The sequence below is a fragment of the Antechinus flavipes genome, chromosome 2 (assembly GCF_016432865.1).
Source record: "Antechinus flavipes isolate AdamAnt ecotype Samford, QLD, Australia chromosome 2, AdamAnt_v2, whole genome shotgun sequence".
Classification (NCBI taxonomy): Eukaryota; Metazoa; Chordata; class Mammalia; order Dasyuromorphia; family Dasyuridae; genus Antechinus; species Antechinus flavipes.
The window spans coordinates 508,869,068-508,889,794 of NC_067399.1; the positions used below are offsets into that span (position 1 = coordinate 508,869,068).

The 20,727-nt window shown below is 42.5% G+C and overlaps 1 protein-coding gene across 6 annotated transcripts in view; it reads right to left on the reverse strand.

Annotated features, from left to right (window-relative positions):
- The window catches only part of EGFL7 (EGF like domain multiple 7), a 60,016-nt gene that overhangs the window by 14,570 nt on the left and 24,719 nt on the right, over positions 1-20,727 (reverse strand). For 3 of the 6 annotated variants that reach the window (XR_007950989.1, XM_051980317.1, XM_051980313.1), the window contains exons 1-2: positions 9,208-9,420; positions 5,513-5,579 (exon numbers count right to left, since the gene is read on the reverse strand). The gene's annotated coding sequence lies outside the window, so the exon portion shown is untranslated. Of the gene's footprint in view, positions 1-3,541; positions 4,559-5,512; positions 5,580-9,207; positions 9,421-14,408; positions 14,513-20,727 lie in introns of those variants that run through there. The other 3 variants (XM_051980314.1, XM_051980315.1, XM_051980316.1) reach the window with 3 other exon arrangements.

Sequence of the window (20,727 nt, forward strand, 5' to 3'; positions counted from 1 at the left end):
CTGTAAACCCCTAAATCCCCATCTCTTCCCACTTCAGCATTGATTTTACTAAACTATTCTCTTTTGATCTTCAAAGCCCTGCATGAATTGACCTCCTTATATCTACCCATCATCTCCTATGGCTCATCAACACCCATTCTCTTTTTCTGATGAGATTCTCTCTCCCTTGTTAGCTAACATAGATCCTATCCACTCACCTCTGTCCCTCTGCTCACTCTCCACCCCAAAACAAAAATGACCTTAACTACTTTCTACCTATTCAAAGCCCATTTCCTCCATGAAGCCTTCCTAATTCCTCCAGCCTATAGTCACGTCTTCCTTTTCTAAACACTACTCAATTACTGGAAGTGGGACATTGTTCCACACAGAATTGTTTTCTTTGATGTCAACTCCATTACTACAGCTAAACTGTGAAGTTCTTAAGAGTAGGTACCAAAACAACTTCTGTCTCCCCCACCGCACCTAGTATAGGGCTGGGCACAAAGACAAAAGAAAAAGCATGGTGGGTTCCGTATTAAGTTCCAGGAGATCTAGAACTGAATGCATGTCACTTCTTATTTCTTAGGACTTAGTTCAATCTTCTGTAACATAACATCAAATGATCTCTACATCCCTTTTAACAGCAATACTCTATGCTCTGAGATTCCATCTATGAGTCCATATTTTTCTGTATTATTGATTTACAAATTCTACTCTTTTGGGCACAGTCTGTTAGCTGGCTCTTGAAAGTAGAGTTGGTTTCTATTCCCTTTCACATCCAGAACACACCAAATAGACCATATTAGCAAAGGACCGGATCAATATAAAATACTAGAATATAAAATAATATAGTCAGATGTTCTATATTAGTCAAGGAAGTCTTGAAAGAGGTGGGCCTTGAAGGTGAGGTTTGAAGAAGTATATTTCAAGCAAATAGAATAATTCAAACAAGGCAGCAAGGCAAGAAAGATCAGTGCAACTTGGGAATATGAGGAGACTAGCCCCAGAGAGAGTATAAGGTCCTTAATAGGGAATAGTGAGAAATTAATCTACAAAAGAGGCAATGGGGACAAATTGAAGAGCATCTCAAATGCTGGAATGAAAGATCTGGAAGGCACAGGAAGCCAGAGAAGATTTTTGAGCAGGAAAGTGAGGTGATTGTTCATTTAAAAGATTAATTTGGCATGCCATGCTGCATGGATTGAAGAGAAGAGACTGAAACCAGGGAAATCAGGTAGGTTATTAAAACAAAAAGGTAGGCAATAAATGTCCCCTTTAAAACCCTCATCTTTTTCCCATTCCAGAAGATGCTCTACCCCTCAGGGGGGAAAACATAAATAAACAAAAAAAAATAAAAATAAAACCCGAGATGGAGAAAGTGTCCACACAAATGTCCTTAAAATCTAGTAGTACAATTAGCAATTTGGGGTCCCACATAACAATGTCAGGATCATTTTTCAACCCCCTTAAATACGAAAGCAATTTCCTTTCTACAGGGGCTGTTGAGATAGTCTGTGCACCCATAGAAACAGAAAGAAAGGGAACAGGGAACCATCTCAGTAGCTCTAACTCTTCATAATCTTTTCCCCCCTCTTCAAATAAGGGGGACAAATCCCTTTGTTCATCTTGGGAGGGGAGGTTACTTCCCTTTATGCACTTGGTGATAGATCTTAAAGAAAATCACCCTTTTGCAGGTTTAGAGGATTTGACTATGAGGGAAGGGAGATGAATAGGATGGAAATGTACCTCAGGGTTTCAGAAGGTTATGAGAGCTTCTCATCAAAGGTCCTGGGATCAAAGTGGAAACTTTTATTTGCAGGTGCGGGCTATGTCTTGTTTATCTAGAGCAAGAAGGTATCTCAGAGGCCAGCTAGTCCAACCTCTTGCCTTTACAGATGAGGAAGCAAAGGTGCAGAGAAATTAAGTGATTTGTCCAGTATCAGGAGGGTAACATCGGACAGGAGATTTGAATCTGGAACCTCTGACCTTTGAGCGGGTGCTCTTTTCACTTTCCCACATCACCATCTAATAAATCATACGAATCCAAAGTGTGATTCTGTCCCAAGTTCTATAACTGTTGTCATTGTACACCCTTTGTACCATGCAGCTTCCTTCCTCCACACTGTGAATGCCATCTTATAAAAGGCGTACAGGTTATATAGCCTGAAATCTTAAACCTTCCTACGAGGTGAGGCCATATAGCATCCCATAGGACCCCAACTCTGGGACCATCCTATGGCACGGATTTTACTTCTATTTGACTTTCTTTGGGCCCTACAGCTGAGGATTCTCACCAGTGGCCACCAGATGGGGTATTTTCCAAAGGTTCAAACAACCTCTATGAAGAGCGCCCTTTACACCTCTGAGCCCAAGTACCCCAGCTACCCCAGGGAGCCTGGGATTAGGTGACAGACAAACCCAGGTATCCCAGTCCTGCCCTTCTGAATTGGCTCCTCTCCACTTGGCCTGCAAATAGACCGTGGAGAGCAAAGAGAAGGTAGGGAAAGGTGGTGTCTGTGGTGTCTCAAGACTAAAACCATGTCTGGAAGTTCTCTGTTCAACCCAGAGCACATTCACAGCATTTATTTCTTTGCTACTGCCCCTGCCCTTTGTTCTCTCTCTCTCTCCAACCCCCTTCTTGCCTTTCTCCTCTATCATCTTCCTCCATCTCTACTGCTTCCTCTTTGTGTCTCCTTATTCTGTCTCTTCTGCTCTACCAACTTAATCTGCCTCCATCTAAACACAGCATCTCACGTTCTCGGACCTAAGTCCTGCCCCTTTCTTCTGTTTCCCGAACTTAGTTCTCACTCTTTTTTCTTTTTTAGTCCTCTCTCACTCTGACCTCTCTCTGCCTCACGTGCTCCCCTCTCTGTCTCCTTGTCCCTTCCCCCCTCTCCTTTCTATTCCATTTTTACTCTTTCTCTCTTCTCTCTCTGAACCCTCCTGCTTTATCCTTCCTCTCTCTAGCCCCCCTCTCCGTCTGTCCACTTTGCCCCTCTGTGCTCCCTTCCCTCCCCCGCCCCCTTCCTGCTCCATCTCCCTCTCTCTTTCCTCCCGGTTCCACTTTGCCTCCGTCCCTCCTCTCTCCGTTCTCCGCTTCCCGCTCCCTCAGTCCTTCTGCTAAATTCCTTCTGCCTTTCTCTGTCCGCTAACTGTCCCCCTCCCGTTCTCCTTCTCTGTCCCTCCTCTCTCCGTCCCCCTTTTTTTCTGTCCGCCTCCTTCCTCTTCTGCCCTCTCCCGCTGCCTCTCCACCCCCCGCACCCCGCAGCTAGTTCCTCCTCAGTGTCCTCCTCTGTCCACTCGCCTCCTCTCACTCGCGCTCTCTCGGGGTCTCTTGGGCTCCCCTCTCCCCTCTATCTCCAACTCCTCCAGTCTGCCGCCTGAGCCTGAGGCCCTCCCAAACCCCAAATTCGGTCCAACTCACGAGGAGAAAACTTAGATTCTTGTCCCCGGCTCGGTCCGGTGCCCCGGCTGCCTGAGGACAGTACTCTCTGGGGACGGGTCCCTGGTCTGCCTGATCTCAGCCTCTCTCCCCCAGCGTCCCGCGCCGGACTTCACTCACCACGAGTAGGTCCCGGCGCGGAGCGCACGCTAAGTTGTCGGGGTGCCCGGCTACTGGGGGTTCCTCGAGGCCCCACCGAGTGGCTCTCCCTGGCCGCCTCTGCTCCGCCCTTCGTTCCTACAGCCCCCTCCCCCGGAGGCGGGAGGGCTTCTCCCGGGAGAGGGATCCCGGCCACCCAGCTTTAAGGGTAGTTGGAGGGGAGGGCAAGATCGTGAGCAGCGGGGTCCCCGCCCCTCCCCGGCCCAGCCCACCTTCCTGCCTCTGGAATTGAGCCGCCTGCCCTACCTCGCTATGCCCAGAGCTAGCCCTCTTCCCGAGCCCCACTGGAAGAGGGGGCGGCACCCCCACTGTCAGCTCTGGACCTTCCTAGTGTCAGGGAGATCGATTTCCAGCTTCCAGAGACCCTTTTTCCTTGGCGGCATATGGCTAGGAGGGAGGGAAGTACGGTGGAGACTGTCCAAGAAAGGTTTTTGTTCTCTAATTTAAGAAATTCCAGGCTTTCCCTAATAAGACCACAATTCCTCCTGGATGGGCTTAGGCTGAAGTTCGAGCTTCAGAGCTCCCAAGGGAAGCCAGAAGTGTAATATTGGATACTCTTTTGGAGATTAGAAACAGCATAGGGATATGGGCATGGGAGGAAGGCTCCAGATGATAACAATAACTAATATTTATGTAGACCTTTACAAATATTGCCTCACTTTATCTTAATAACAACCCTGAAATTTGATAAAGTGCTATAATATTTTCTTCCTCAGTTTTAACTAGATTGGGACTATCAAAATCTCCTCAACTAGATCAAAATTGTAATCTGAGAAAGGAGGAGGAATTAGACATTTACTAGTCTAAAAGTTTAATTTGGAGAGTGAAAATGAAAAGATAAAAAAATGAAACCAGTCATTTTGAGAATTCAGAGTTGGATCTACACTCCATTAGGACTAAAATTTCTTTCTTGGAGTCATTTCTGTACATCCCCATTTTCTTTAGTAGGGATTCATGCACCTAGATTGAAGGATTGAAGGAATACAGCTAGAGGCCAATAAACACTTCCCCATCTTCCCTCCCATATACACCCACAGGTAACTGGGATGTAGCAACATAAACTAACCAGCTAAGCTAAAAATGATAAGGTCCATAGAATAATATTTTTGGTAAGCTAAAGTTTTCTATCCATGCTTAAAAAATACCTTTGGGAGGCAATAGGAAGAAATACAATGAGAAGAAAAAGCACTAAATTTAGCATCAGAAGATTGAGATTCAAATCCTGACTCAGTTCCTTTGGGTAACTCCCTTCACCTTTATGAACATCAAGGTTTTTTTTTAAATTAATTTTTCATTTGTAAAATTAAATGTTGGGAGAGATGAGCTCCTAGATGAATCGCCTCTCTAAATCCTTCAGCTTTTGTAAAGCTCAAACTGAGAAAGGCTGCTGTTGTTCCATTGTTTTTCAGTCATGTCCAACTCTTCATGACCCTTCTTGGGGTTTTCTTGGCAAATATATTGGAGTGATTTACTTTTTCCATCTCCAGCTCATTTTACAGATGAGCAACCGAGACAAACAGGGTTAAGTGACTTGCCCAGAGTTACACAGTTAGTAAGTGAGGCCAGATTTGAACTCAGGTTTTCATGTCTCCAGATTTGGCACTCTTGGTACCCGACTCCCAGTACCACTCCCTCTCTGTGTTGCCTGTCATTGTTCTAATGGCTTGACTCTGAGCCAGAATGTCTGTGCTTTGGGAAGCTTCCTGGTTTTTCTGGAAGAAGGGGTAGTGATCCAGGAGGGGGATTATAGCAAGGATTTTTTGTCTAGAAAGTGGTTAGGAATCCAAAAGGATTGTCAGATGGCTGAGCTAAGTAAGTGGATGGGAAATGAAGAGAAAACCCCCCTCTCTGATGGGGTCCTGGGTGTGTCACTGTGAAAACCTACTGTGAGGGGGTCAGACATAGTGTGTGCTTTTCTCTGTGGTTACTCACCTGATCTTCGGGGGTCAGTCATTTGTCTGGATTCTTGGGATTCCTTCTAATCATTGCCTCTGGCTTGCTATTGGAACAAGAACAGGAAGATATAGTGGCTCATAGCCTTGGCCAAAGACCAAGTTGCTTAATTTTAGAATAAAACCCAGATTGATTAGAACAAGGTAGAAATGAATGTCAACGGCGCAATTCCCCATGATGTGCTTCATATTATCCCTCTAAGAACACAGCCTGACTCCGGTGCCTCCAGTTAGCAGATTCTTTAATTGTGCTCCTGCTTGGATTTCTCTAGTCAACCCTAATGCTTTATTTAGACTGAAGATTCAAGACTACCTGGTTAATCCTTATGCTCAGCAATTACGGATAATATGTTTGTATTGTCCCAAGTAGGTGTGAAAGTCTAAAGCTTGGGATAAGGATCTGGGCTTAGTCAATATTTACTCTAATTACCAAGGCTTGCTGTCAATGAGTAATGAACCTTTATTTACCCTGGAAGTTAGAAGCAAAGCCTGGCTTGTGAGTTTGCTCCTGGTTCTTGCCTTCTGCTAGCATGGGTTGTTTTATATACCTCTGCGTTCAATATTTCTCCAGCCCAAGCCCTGTTGGCTTTCATTAACAAGGCATTTTCAAGCAGGGTAGCCAGTGACTAAGCTTGGGGATGTTTTCAGGGCTAGTCCCTTATTACATCATGTTGGGCAGGTAGGAAGGTGTGTTGGCTCTAGGCACATCCATCACTTTGTGCACTTTCTAGTGAAAATTATTCTCATGACTATTGTCAAATTTGGTGGGACAACCTCCCTGACTTGTTGGGGATCTGGGCAGGGTGATGTAGCTGGTGTAGGGGCCAATGAATTGTAATCAGAGAAGCTGGGTTCAGATCACAGCTCTGCTGTATGTTAGCCATGAGACTGAGCTTGAACAAGTCGCTTAACTTCAGGAAATCGGTTTCTTTGTCTTTAATAAAGAGGGAGCTGGTCTTGGCGGCCACTAAGGTCACTCACAGCTCTGAATCTCCTCTTTCTCCTGATGTCTATTCCAACTCTGAGGGATTTGGAACCAATCTCCACCCTGGGTTATACAAAGGATTCAGTGGTGGTACAGACCTTAGCTATACCTAATTCAAGTCCTGTTTTACTCATAAGGAAACTGAGACCCAGAGAAATAGAATGCCTGATCCTAGGTTAGGAAAATGCTAATAGGGCAGAGTAGGCTTTCAAATATAGGTTTTCTAACTGCACATATTTAACCCATATGGGATTGCTTGCTATCTTGGGGAGGGGGAAGGGAGGGAGGGAGAAAAAATTTGGAACATGAAGTTTTGCAAAGTTAATATTGAAAATTATCTTTGCGTATGTTTGGGAAAATAAAATATTATTAAAAATAAAAAATAAATTTAAAAAATAGGCCTTCTGTCTCTGGATTTAAAGTTCTAGTTTTGTATTCTTGAACTATATTTGGTAAAGAGGAGCAGGAATCTCTGTTCTCTAACCCCACCCTCCAGCTCTCCCTGCACCACTGCTTTTGCCCTCATCCCTCCATAATGTCAGGAAAGTTTTTGCTTTAAAGATCTGCAGACTCTTACCAGCCAGTGCCTTCTTACATATAATTCGTTCACCTACTTTCTGTTGTGGCAAAGTTCCCTGCATACCTCTTGTGGAGCCCTTTGGCATTAGTCAGGATATGGTTCTGTTTCTGGGTTTAACAGTTTTTTCCTTTTTCTTCCTCTGCCTCACTCCCACTATTCCTTTGCTCCCCTTTTCTCTCACTCCATTTATAACCTATTTTATACCATTCAAAATGCCCCTCATCAAATTTCATGTTTGGTTAAAATCACTCCTGTAAGTATATAGCATTGGGACTTATTATATTATCCATCTTTGACAAATAAACTGATGCCCGGGGAAGCTAAATGACCCAAGATCATGTAACTAAATAAGCGAGAACTAGATTCCTGCTTCCCACGACAGCTTTTTTCTAATGGTCAGAGATGCACGGATATTGCTTAGCTCTGTCCTGCTGGATTCCTTCAGGTCTAAAGAGCTAGATGGCTGGGCCTTGGAAGTCTCCATCCCGGGAGTCTGTGATTCATTCCTCCCTCAAAAGGGATACTGCTACCAGGAACCCATTCCCAGGGCTTGGTACGTGTATAAGCCACCTTGAATAATATATTAGAATATGAAAGAAAAGCACTTAGGGTCCCAGGACTTCCTAGTAGGCACAGTAAATACCAGCCAGCAATAGTTCCCCAAAGCCAGAAATCACAGGATGATTCCCTTTCCTACTATCTATTGGCAAATCCATTTTATTCTTTTTTCCAGAGCCCAAATCCATTAACTAGCTCAGGGGTAAGGCCCAGGGAAACAAAACCCTTTTCCAACTTCCAATTCTTCCATGCCCCTTATCTGCGAATTGATGGCATTTAACCCTTGACCTGACATTATTCATTCTCTGAACTCTAATTCCAGGGGCTCTTTCAGCTGTGGCCAAGTGGAAAGATTTCCAGGCAGGGAGACAAGAGATCTGGATCCCAGAGCTGACTCTGCTGCTGATTCACTGAGTGACTTTGAACAAGTTGTTTTGGTTTTTCTTTGACCCTCACTTTCTCTCTCTCTAAAATGGGAATAATAATTTCTGACCTACCTTCTTTACATGGAGGTTGGAAGATTTAAATAAAAAAAAAGATGTGAATGAATTTTTTTTTGGGGGGAAACTAGAAGTCTTGTTCAAATGGTCAGGGATTATTGTTAATGCTGCAAGGAAGCTGGACACAACAGAGAACAGGGCCCACCTGGGCCCTGGGCCCATTCAAGGAGAGCAACAACAACAACAAAAATCTTGAAGATTAGGTTTGGCAAAGGTGCCTGGCTTTTCTCAAATGACTTCCCCTTCTTGATTCAAAACATGCATCTAGTTCAGAAACAGTCATCAAATCCTATGGATGTGACCTGAGCATTTCTCAGTTTAGTTGTGTTTTTTAAAAAAGAAAAAGTTATTTGTGTACCTTAATAATCACAAAGTCACCTAGTCCTGGCTTCAGTCTCTTCCCCTGTCTATAATTCATTATTCCCTCTAGAAAATTCATGGAAATTAAATAATTACTAAGGTATTGTCCAACTCTACATTTTTTTGCTCTAGATTCTAAGTTCCTTTCCAGCTTGAACATTCTATGCTGCATGATCTAGGTAATAATTTATACACAGGCTCCCTCAATATAGTACCATATCAGGATGCTTTCCTAGAGCACCTCCCTGTATCCCTTCATCAACTAAAGAGCATCTAAGACCCACTATGTATAAAGCACTTGCTGGGGAGTGACAGAAAAATACCAGGACACAGTTATATACTTACTGTATATTGTCCTCTAGGAGACAAGATTCAGACTTACAAGAAAAAGACTAATTCAGAAAAGTGTATCAATGATGGTTTGGACAAGGAGTCAAATTCTGGTCCTGGCTGTGAGCTAACTAGCTGTGTGATCTTGGGTAAGCCTTTTTGGTCTCTGAATCTCAAGATCCTCTTCTCTACATTAAAAAATGAATTTAAGTATTTGAGGCAAGAGAGATACGTACATAGTTCTCTGATCCTACATAGAAGATATTCAACAAACACTGAACTATTGGGTTAACGAGTTCCATTTCCCTCCCTTTTGGGGACCCCTCTCCCCTAGCTGGACTCCGTACCTCCCCAAACCATACCTGATTCCGCCGTTGTTCCAAGCCCCATGGCTTCTTCACCTCCATCTCAGCCCCCTGCACCCATCTCCCTCCCCAGTTTGGACCCTATCAGGGTCTTCCTCACACTGTCCAGACTACCTCCTCCTCCTCCAGGGAGGCACTGAGGCTGCCTCCTTGCTCCCATCCCTCTTCTTCTCTATCCTGGTCAGATAGCAGTGGTCAGCTTCATGCAGAGATGGGAGGCCCCTCTCTCAAGGCAAGGAAGGGCGGCTTTTTATGCTTCCCTTCTCCTGTAAATCAGGATTGGGATGGACAATTCCAGGCCGGACTTCCTGTGTGTGTTACTCGCTGATAAAGAGAATTCTGTCAGCAGAACAAACAGGAGGCTGAGGGGATGGGGGCAGGGGGATGGCAGGAGGGAAGGAGGTGGGGAGGAGGGTCTAAAAGGAGCAGTAACCCACATCATAGGTCCCTTCTAAGCTTCTGGAGAGTGGGCACCAGTCTACCTGGGTCCCTACAAATGTTCCTAAGAATCTGTGGGGTTTGATGGAAATAACCCTAGACTCTGGGAGGCAAGCGATTTGGATTGCATCCTCATCACTAATTCTGTTTGTGACCTCCAGCTAGTCACTTCAAGCAGAGAATGTCTGCGCTGTTTTCAAGAATATCTGCCCTACTTTCTTTGAGGAGGGTAGGGGAAGGAGCGCTGGACTCGGTCTCAGATCTGAACCTGACAATTCCTAGTTGTAAAATCCTAGCCAAAAGTCATATCTATAAAAATGTGTCTATTTCTATATCAGTTTCTGTATCTATAAAACAGGAGGGATGATATCTATATTACTAATCTCAAAGGGTAATTATGAGGAAAGTACTTTGTAAGCCTTAAAGTGTCAGACAGGTGAACTGTTACTATTAAAGCATCCTTTACATAACAGGTACTTAGGAAATGTTGAATTTAATTTCTCCCTTACATTTTTCAATTAACACAATATCAGAATCATGAAAAGAATGCTGGAATTTGTGTCAGAGGAATTGGATTCAAATCTTTGCTCTGCCATTTGCTACTTCTGGACAAATCATTTTAACATCTCAGAGCCTCAGTTTCCTCAGTTGTAAATATGAGAAGGTTCCTAAGGTCTCTTTTACCTCTAAATCTATGATCCGAGGATCCTATAAGTGCTTATCAAATACCTAATGCACACAAGGCTTCTTTTTAAGGTGACAGTATCTCCATCTTCATACTAAGGTGTAGGACTTTGCTGAAGGTTGGCCACAGGACCTCACCTCACCCCCCTCAAAGGTGAAGGCCTGCAGCTTCGCCAAAATGTCTTTACTGAAATAATGATTTTCTGGGGCAATTAGAAGGTGTAGTGGATAGAGCACCAGCCCTGGAGTCAGAAGGACCACACTTAACATTTAACTAGTTGTATGATGCTGGGCAAGTCACTTAACCCCAACTGCCTCAAAAAGAAAAGAAAAAAGAAAAAGTATAATCTCCTTCTCAGTTCACAGGATGGAGGCGGTCCCTGTTGGGGAATTGAGGCACTGTGATTGAAGAAACACAATTTAAGTTAGAGGACTAGGTTCAAACTTCTGCTCTGGCACTTGGAACCTATGGGACTTTGAGTAAGTCAGCTAGGACTCTCTGGGCCCCTGTTTCTTCATCTATAAAATGAAGAGGTTGGACTGAATGACCTTCTCTTCCAGTTCTTAATCATATGATCCTGGGAATCTCCCCCAACACAGAAGGCTTAGAGAGGGATTTGGTCATCAGTTCTTTGTATCAAACACCCTCTCCTCCCAGGAGACTGAGTCTGAGAACTTAAGCAAAATTCTTGAGGGGGTGGGAACAGGGATGGGGGAGATGCAGTTGGCAGAGAGATGGGAGAAATTCCAGAATCTCTCTAATTTTGGCTGGCGAAATCCATCAGGTTGGGAACAGAGCACCAGCTGTTGCTGGGAGAGGAACTCGATTTTGATTTATCCCCTTCCCAAATGGGAATGACTCAGACAGAGAAAGAGACACTGAGCTATAAAAGCTCCACAGGGAAGTCAGTAAGAGAAATGGATAGGTGTTTCTGAGCCAAGAGCCAAGGAGATACCACAGCCTCTAGCCTGGTACAAATTCCTTAGCTTTCTTGCTCCAGCCAAGAAACCCAGTCTGTAAACTGCACTGATGGACTTCCCTGGAGAAGGAAGCTGACATCTCCAAGGTCACAGTTGTTAAGGTTATAGCTTTAGAGATGCAATTCTGTTCAACCCCCTCATTTTACAGATGAAACTGAATCCAAAAGATTCAACATGACTGTTGGCTGTACAGGTATAAAATGGCAAAGCCAGGGTTTGAACCAGGTCCTTTGGCCCCATACCCATCCCTCATTCCACTCCTGCAGTCTCCCAGTCCAGAGCTCTTTCCACTGTACCACCCACATTCACATAAGGAACATTTGAGACCCTCCACTAGAATCCTCCACTTTCCTGTCTTGTGGGCAAGGGAAAGGTGGCCTTGAGATCTCCAAGACGATGGAAGGTCCAACCAAGCTTTAAAAAAGGCTTCAGGTGTGACCTCTGCAACAGATCCTTGGGCTGGGGGCTGGAGGTGTTTCCTCCATTACCTCCCTGAACCACGTGGTGATAACTGTTCTGACCACGGCAACTCCCAGAGACAGTTGGGAGAATGTTCGATATGTGCTGGTAGAGGGAGGAGTCCTCACATGGACAATCATGGGTCCCTAAGGTATTCAGCTCCAGTATTATTAAGCCCTGCCTGTGCACAAGAGCCCAAGCCAGTTGCTGCCCAGAGTAGGAGGGGCAGGAAATGTTACCGGCTTTGTTCTAGGAAAGTCACTCAGGCTTGCCGCCAGGGGCCCCTTCCCCTAATCCTGCCCTGCTTTGAGATTGCCTGGCCCCAATCTTATTGCCCCCAAATTCTTTCTAGGGCTTGCTCCACCCCAGAGGAGGTGGGATGTTCTGATCTGATTTTAATGACTCCCAGATACTGCTAACATTTAGAACCAGTCCCTGCAAACTTGTAAACTCAGCTCAGAATGTCAACATCCTGGCCCTTCCATCTGGGGTGCCCTATGGGTCTAAGGGCTGCCTGGTCTGGCTGGTATGGCATTATGAGCCCCCCAACTCCAACTTCCCCCTCTTCCAATGGGAGCCAACTCCGTTCATACTCTATGCACTCAGATCCCTGTTTTCTGACATAAATTCAGATCCAATCTGTTACTAAGGTCTCAGCTCCCCCTAGATTACTTTATATTTATATATGCTTATTTCACATATACTTGATGTGAGTGATAGAATGTAAGCTCCTTGAGAGCAAGTACAGTTTCGTTTTTGTCTTTCTGTCCCTAGCACCTTGCACAGTACCTGGCATATAATAGGTATTTCATAAATGCTTGTTGACTCGTTGATTAACTGCTTGAATCACCTTATGTTCGTGTGGGAGGGCTAGAGGCTTAACTCTGGGGCCCCATCTCTGGATTTTGCCAGGATTCTTCTGGGGGCCTGAACCCTGCTTCTCAGTCTTATTCCTCCTGTTCTCCTTTCCTGCCTAATTTTTCCCATCTCTTCTAACTCATCGACTTGACCCAAGTCTTTTCCTGTGCTTTGGGTGCTCCATGCCTGGAGCACTCCTATTCCTCCATCTCCATTTATTGATACTTGGTATGTCCCCACCCCTCAATGGTTAAGCCTTTTCTAATTCTCTCAGTCATTAGTGGATCCTTCTGTGAACTTGATTTTTGTGTCTTGGCTTGTGGTTTTATTGATGTAAAAACGAGTTGTCAAGCACAAACCTGCAATACTTTTGAATGTGGTCCAAACCAGATTAAATATAATTGGGAAAATAAAATAAAATAAAATAAAATCGAACAGAATGTAAATAATTTCAATATATAGTTTTCTAAGTCAACATTCAGCCTGCTTGGGATCCTTATATATGGTTTAGTTCCTATTGAGCTTCACACCACTGGTACAGGTTACTCTCGGGGTGGAAATCCCATCCACCAATGCAGATGCAGACCTCTTCTGAAATTTATCATTTTAGTAAGAACTTGTAGGCTAAGTGGACTACCTGTAATGATATCCAATTTATTTGTTTTGCTACTTTGAGGCAAAGCACTGAGCTGGGCACATGGAAGGTGTTTATTACATGAATGAACAAACATTAGATCATTGAATTTTTAGAGTTGGAAAGAACCTCAGAGGATGGCTAGTCCCCTCTTGTTATTTATTAGAATCTTAATTCACATTCTATACAATTCTCTCTCTCTCTCTCTCTCTCTCTCTCTCTCTCTCTCTCTCTCTCTCTCTCTCTCTGTTTCTGTCTCTGTCTCTCTCTCTCTCTCTCTCTCTCTCTCTCTCTGTTTCTGTCTCTGTCTCTCTCTCTTCCTCCCTCTCTCTCTCTCACTCTCTCTCTCTCTCTTTCTCTCTCTTTCTCTCTCTCTCTCTTTCTCTCTCTCTCTCTCTCTCTCTCTCTCTCTCTCTCTCTCTCTCTCTCTGTTTCTGTCTCTGTCTCTCTCTCTTCCTCCCTCTCTCTCTCTCACTCTCTCTCTCTCTCTTTCTCTCTCTTTCTCTCTCTCTCTCTTTCTCTCTCTCTCTTTCTCTTCCTCTCTTTCTCCCTCTCTCTCTTTCTCTCTCTCTCTCTCTCTCTCTCTCTCTCTCTCTTTCTCTCTCTCTCTCTCTCTCTCTTTCTCTCTCTCTCTCTCTGTTTGTCTCTCTGTCTCTCTCTTTTTTTTAAGAGAGTAGTTTCCCAGCCAGGGTATACATCCTGTCTATAATAGCCTGTAAGCTCACCTTTAATACAGTAGCCATCCATATCCCCTGCCATCCCAAACCAGATGTTCAGATTCTTAGTAAAACATGAAATATTTTTACTTATCAGAATTCAATCTAGCTTCCCAAATGAAGATGTGAATTCTTTCTAGGACCTCTTGTTAAGAGAAAATATTGACTAGTAAATAAACTTGGAGTTTTAGGGAAAGAGGTAATATGACAATGTGATTTGGGAGACAAGAGATCTGGATTACAGCCCTGGCTTTCCAAATAACTCCTAGGGCAGCCTGGCTAGGACATTTCTTCCCCAGGCCACGGTTTAAAATGGGGGAGTTAGACCAGGTTAACTCACTTATCCAACTCTAAGATTTTATGGTTTTAAGTTTCTCTTTAAAATGACTTGGTTCCAGCCCTTCCCCTCAAGAAAATAAGTGAGTTACCTTTTTCTAGTTCTGCAGGCCAGATGCACGGCAAATTGACTGAGAAATGCAGAGTCCCTGTCCTTGCCTGAGATCACTTGCTGCCATGTTTCCCCAGGCTCCAGCTCAGCAGGAAAGGTCAGAACCCTTGACTAAGACTGTATTGCACATCCCAAACTACCATGTGACATATGGGCACTGGGGACATCTCTATTTGAGCCAGAAGAGGTGGGAAGAGGAGAGTGAACATGTTGAAAAGGGGAGAAAAAACAACATTTCCTGTTTATGACACCATTGGAACCCGTTAGGTTGAGACAGCAGCTGGCCAAAGCGGGCAGGACAGTGAATAGTATTTTAAATAACTGGGACAGGGATTAGACTGCCCAGAAAGCTGTTGAGTATTTCTAGGTTGGTGGAGGTGAATTGTGACTCAGTGGGGAACTGGCTACTATCTTCTCATTGGGAATGTAGAGATAGGGACAGGAAAAACCACAGCCTGGCCTGGTCTTTGAGGCCCCTCAAGAATTTCCTATGTGACTCTCTTTAAAAGACCCCCAAATTTCTCCTAAGAAATGGCTTGCCCTGGTCAGTGGGTCACATTGATTTCAATGTTATAACACTCTTAGAAACTATTACCCCCCAAACAGGGAAAGCCACAACTAAGTCCAGACTCACTGCTCCCCTAGGTGAACCTCTACCCTAGCCAAATTGATCTTTCTTTTTTCCCTATATATTTCCTTGATTCATTCGTCTACTTGGAATGCTCTCTGTCTCCTTTCTATTTTACTCCTACTCATCCTTCAAGGCCCAGATTGAGTCCTACCTCCTCTTTACAGGTTTCTTTGATCTGCTGACATGTCTCTCTCCTTTCCTTCAATTTCCTTTTCCATTCTTGGGCATTTCTCACAAACTCCTTTTTTTTTTTTTTTTAGTCTTGTCTTCCCAATAAGACTATCAGTTCCTGAAAGACTTACTTCTCGGATCCGAGTTAAATTTTAGACAGAACCAGTTTTAATCTTTCCATGATGAGTGTAGCTTTTTATAATATAGAGAAAAGAGTGCTAGGTTTGGGATTAGCCAACTTAAATCCAAATCTCAACACTTCTATTTGTTGTGTGAAGTTAGATAAGTCACTTAATGTTTTCTGGGCTCCAGTTTTTCCATCACTAAAATTCCCCATCAACCACTTGAGATTTACTTCCAGTTCTAAATCTGTAATCCTGTCTATCATTCTCAGACTCCTGAGTGATACAATGATTATATGGGAGTCTTAATTTTCTTTTGTCTTAAAACAAAACCTATAAGCCTTGAGGAAATGAAAGCCCTGAAATTGCTGGAAATCAGAGCAGTTCACCAGAGTAAATGAAGTGGAAGAGACAAAGCTAATATGGCAGTACAAATTTCTTTAGTCAGGGAACTATCAAATTACACTACAGCCATTTCTGTTAGCGATTAGAAAGATAGGCTCCTTGGCTCTGATTTTGCAAATGCTAGAAGTTCCAAGAGAGAAGGAGAGTGAAAATGTTGATAATATAGGGTATTTCCAGGCTTACTGCTGGGAAACTCTAGGGTAAAGACCACTGTTGGTAGTCAGTAATCTTATATCTTCATTTTCACTCCTTACTCTGGCAATCTTCTCACTCACAATCTCGGTATCTTGATAGATGATGACTGACTTTTCAGAACCATTTTCTCAGGAAAGCTTTAGCTACCATGTTTCACCTCATTCCCTATTCTCCAGACATTTTTTCCCTACTTTGGTCTTACCTTTTCATATCCTTTCTTTTCTCTCTTTTCCTTTTCTCCCAGGTATAGAATCATGAATGATGATCAAATCAACTGTCAAGCTTCCTAGATGGGTTATACCAATCCATTCTGCTACAACTTCACTTAGCATCCCTGTAGCTTTCAGAACTAAATTGCCCTACCCCTTGGTCACTATTCTCCTTTGAGTGTTGTCTCCTTCATTAGTCTGTAAAATCCTTGAGGACAGAAATTGTTTCTGTATTTATATCCCTAGAGTTTAGCATAGTATATCAAATAGTAAGTGCTTTTTCACTCATTCTTTAACCTCACTCTATCTTTTGCTTTTAGAATGAAGTTGTAAAGACAATAACTGCATTTCTACTTCTCAGAATTCCCAACTTCCTTCAAAGATCAATTTAGGAACCTCTTCCCTATAGGAACCTTTGCTGATCCCTCATGGTTTCTAATTTTCTCTTTTTTCTCAAACAATTGGACATAGGTGGTCCTAATCTTATCACTGGTGACTGCCTTTCTTGGCCCACAATCTCGGGAAAATCCTAGCCATTCTTCACTTTACTGTCTTTTCCCCAGGTATCTTTTGTATACCTTTGCCAAGCACTTTGATAAATGATAAAGCACATACAACCTACAGTCTCCCTGCCTTGCAGTTCCATTATTTGTAAATGAGGCATTCCAATCTACTTCCCACTCATAATTCCTATAACTTTTGGGACCAAGATACCCTTCCTGGCCACCTGATTTGACCCTAGTAGAATATAAGCTAATTGAAGGCAGGAACCATCTTTGCTTTTATATTTGTACTCCTAGTGTTTGGCACATTGTCAATGTTTAATAAATATTTCAGACAGTCAATAGGTATTTATTTAGCATGCTAAAATTTGTACTTAATGCTAGGGATAAAAGCAGCCCCTGCTTCAAGAAGTTAATATTCTAATGGAAAGATAATACATAAATGACAAGACAAATGTAAGATATTTACAGAATAGATGGAAGGTAACCTTTAGAAGGAAGGGGGTTAGAGGGTGGAACTGGGAAGATGAGATTTGTGCTGACTTCTTAATTCTTTCATCCATCTATTTTCGTGTTATAGTCCTCCAAGATAATGTGATATAATGTAAACCTCTTGGGAGGAGATTCCATTTTCTGTTCTGTCTTTATATCCTTAGAATATACAGCATAACACCTTGTGCTAAATACTTGTTCAATTACATTGAATTGGACCTACTTTTACTAAACTATTGCTGGAAAGAGTTGCATTCTCTTGGTTCTGAGTGTTCCTGGAGGGAATGGACTGAGCTGCCAGGGAAATAGATTACAGTAATCAGGCCTGTGAGGAGGTGAGTCCAACAAAGCCCTGAGCCCTTTGTTTAATGAATCCTTAGTCATTCAAGGAAATTCCAGTGTATTCCAAAGGATGAACTGTTTAATTGTAGAAGAATTGGATCTCATTTCCACTGACAACAATTTTTTAAATAATAGATTTTTATTTTCAAAATACATGCAATGCAGAGATAGTTTTCAATATTCACCTTTGCTAAATCTTGTATTTCAAATTTTTCTCCTTCCTTTCTCCCTGCCCTCTCCCTTAGACAGCAAATAATCCAATATAGATTAAATATGTGCAATTCTTCTAAACATATTTCCACATTTATCATGCTGAACAAAAAAAAATCAGATTGAAAAAGGAAAAAAATGAGAAAGGAAAAAAAGCACAAGCAAACAACAACAAAAAGGTAAAAATACTATGTTGTGATCTACATTCAGTCCCCATAGTCTTCTTTCTGGCTGCAGATGGCTCTCTCCATTCCTTTGGAGATTGGCCTGAATTACCTCATTGTTGAAAAGAGCCTGGTCCATCACAGTTGATCATCACATAATCTTGTTGTGTTCAATGTTCTCTTGGATGACAATTGTTAATAGCGTAAGGGGAGACGAGGCTCATAAAAACAATAAAACAAAAATAAATGGAATTTCCATATTCTAATCCATTCAACTCAATAAATAGTCATTGAATACCTATGTTGAATTGCTTAGAGGAAGCAAAGTACACACACACACACACACACACACACACACACACACACACACACACACATATACACACACACACACACACACACATCCCTGAGGCCAGAGTTGGAGAGTATAAATTAAGAATTCTTAATTTGGGGTCTGTAAATCTGTTTTTAAAAATATTTTGGTAACCATATTTTTAATATAACTGGTTTCCTCTTTAGTCCTTCACATTTTATTTCACACATTTACAACTTCTTGTTGTTGTTGTGGCTGTGGAGAAACTCCTCTCATCCATCATGGAAGTGTAGCAGCCGCTCCCAATCACTGCTGTTTGACCAGAAAGCTTTAACTTGTTCAATTTATGACCTGCGCTGATTCTTCCTTCCTTAGATAGCCTGATGGCCCTCTACTCCCAGAAGCCCACCATATTGGTGCTGAACTTAATACAAAAAACCAATTGGCTTTAACCACAATGAATCTCAGAACTCCCAAACCCAAGTGATCTATCTATAAGCCTCAGCATCCCTAATATCAGGAATTACGTGTGTGTATGTGTTACCATGGACATCATAAAGACATTATTCTGAGAAGGGGCCCATAGCCTTCACCAGATTGTTACATGGGTTCAGGGCAAAAAATAAAACTAAGAACTCCTGGTCTAGGCTTACTAGAACTTACCTGGTCTAGACATTAACAATGGTACTAAGGAAAACTTGGTCTATAGCTCAAGTCACCATTATTCTCCTGGAATTGTAAGGTGAGGGCCTATTGGGGTGGGGGGAAGCACTTAAAGAGCCTTAAAAAACATGGAGAATGTTCCAACAGCACAAAGAGGAGCTAAATTATGTGGGGTAGATAAAAGTTCTGGAGGACTTAAAGGGGAGGAAAGCAAGGTCACTGTTTCTTGAAATAACCAATTAAGGGAAAAGTTTACAGAAAAACTTGAACTTAATCTGGGCCTTTAAGGATGGGTAGGATTCCTATGGGGGCTGCTTTAATTAGGGATGATAACACAAAAGGCACTAGCATTGTTCTGGTCCCAAGGAAATCCAACCTTGTCAACCTTAAACCTTAAACCATCTCAGGCATAGTGCAGAGATAACTTCTTGGACTTTACTGTCCAACAATTAGAGGCTAAAATCTAGTTTTAGTGACCACAAATTGTCCAAATATCAGTCTGCAATCCCAGAACCCAATCAGAGAGAAATTTGTTTTAAAAAAATCCCAGATATTTCCTGCTATTTCCTCATGTGATGATAAGGATTGGAACATCCCAGTCTCTGTCTTGGGACTTCTCTGTTCAAGGCCACTGAAGTTCCGGATTCCCCGTTTCATCAGCTGAACTCCACCCAGTTGACTGTGGAGGACCTCTTCGTGGGCTCCTCACACATAGTCCTCCTTTCTCCATCTCTTCCTTTGAAAGAGAAGGGCTCTAAATCATTTCTTTCTATATGGAGGACAAAAGAACTAGCCTAACCCTAGGTATGTTGAAATTAGGTATATTGAAAAGAATTGTTGAGATTAGGTATTAAAAAATAAAAAAAAACTAGTAATCAGTAGTTATTTATGGAGCATAGCTCTTGACTATGTTCAAGTCAGAAGACCTGAGTGCCAGTTTGTGGGACCTTGGTCAGGAAGGCAACAAAGTACCATGGAAAAGGTGTTGGCTTCAGAACCACAAAACCTGGGTTCAGAATCCACCCTTGATGATTAGTACCCATGTGGCCCTGGACAAATCATCTTCCTGGTCCTCAGTTTCCCCATTTACAAAATAAAGAGGCTGGACTTGCTAGCTTCTAGGACCCATTTTAGGTAGCTCCAAACCTATGATTCTATGTCGCTAATTCACTTCTCTAATTCACTTCTTATGTAAAATGAGGGGATTATAATATATGATCTCCAGGTTCCCTTCCCCATATACAGATTCATAGTCAGAGGGAACCACGAGACCTTTAAAGATAAGAACATGTCATTTTTTAAAAAAAATTACATAGCATAGTCAAAAACAGTTCTGGGCACCAAAGACATATACAATAAATAGTTGCTAAATTTAGTTGAATGGAATTATGGAAGTCAAATGAGCAGTGCTCTTCTTCCTTCTCCACTTATCCCTTCCCCAAAAGTCACCTTTCTCCCACATAATATTCCTTCTTCTGGCAGTTTGATATGTTAAATAGAGTGTCGGAATTAGAATCTGAAAGCTTAGGTCTGAATCTTGTTTCCAAGTCTTGTTAACTTAAAGCTGGAAAGAACTCTGGATATGATCCTTCCCCTTTTTATAATTCAGTTGTCTACCTGTTAAATGAAGAATGTTAACCTCTAAAGTCTCTTCTACCTCTAACATTCTGTGTGTGTCCTAAGGCCCTTTCTGCTTCTCCCATTATAGATTCTAAGTTCCCCTCCAGCTCTAATAATCTATGTCACAGGGTTCCTGTTAGTTCTAACATGTTTGGATCTAAGATTCTTTTTAGTTTGGACATTTTCTATTCTATGGTCTCTCCCAATTTTAATATTCTAGATAAAGTGTTCTTAATCTGGGGTTCAATAACTTGGCTTT